Source organism: Penaeus monodon, chromosome 15, assembly GCF_015228065.2.
Source record: "Penaeus monodon isolate SGIC_2016 chromosome 15, NSTDA_Pmon_1, whole genome shotgun sequence".
NCBI classification, from domain to species: domain Eukaryota; kingdom Metazoa; phylum Arthropoda; class Malacostraca; order Decapoda; family Penaeidae; genus Penaeus; species Penaeus monodon.
This window is the reverse complement of record NC_051400.1, coordinates 39,687,571-39,688,099: the sequence shown is the minus strand read 5'-3', so window position 1 is coordinate 39,688,099 and position 529 is coordinate 39,687,571. Positions and strand designations below refer to the sequence as shown.

General features: G+C 41.0%; 1 protein-coding gene across 30 annotated transcripts in view; it reads right to left on the bottom strand.

Moving 5' to 3' along the window:
* LOC119582032 (eukaryotic translation initiation factor 4 gamma 1-like) overlaps positions 1 to 529 on the bottom strand; it is a gene marked incomplete at its 3' end in the record, with an annotated part of 189,642 nt that overhangs the window by 35,161 nt on the left and 153,952 nt on the right.

Sequence of the window (529 nt, the reverse complement as noted above, 5' to 3'; positions counted from 1 at the left end):
TTATAATATCTCAATCCTTACATTCACGTCCCAGAAAAATGACAACCGTAATATCTAGAACCACGTCGAACTCCCTTGTCCCTGACGGCGTGGAGGAGAGCATGAATATCCCGAGGCCACAACAGGCTAATTAGATAACCAAGGAATGTGTCTTTATTCATTCGTCAACATGCGATAAGATAGTGAAGGCACAACAATATATCAATCGCCCAGGTCTTTGGAAACTCTGGACAACTGCTACCAAAACTTAGCACTAACAAAACAAAACAAAAAACCAAAAAAACCAAAACACTACATACACGAAGATAATCTACCCTAGGGTTTGTAACGGTCGGCGTGGATTCGTTCAGGATGGTCCTATAACAAGCGTCCGTTTTATAATTATTTTTTTTCCTTTCGGGAGATGTTGGGAAAAAGCAGATGGGTGGGGGTCCAGTTCATTTTCTCTTCGCGATGTACATGTGTAGTATATATAGATCATACATATGAACACACGTGCACGTCCTGGTCATTGTGTATCTTCCATTCA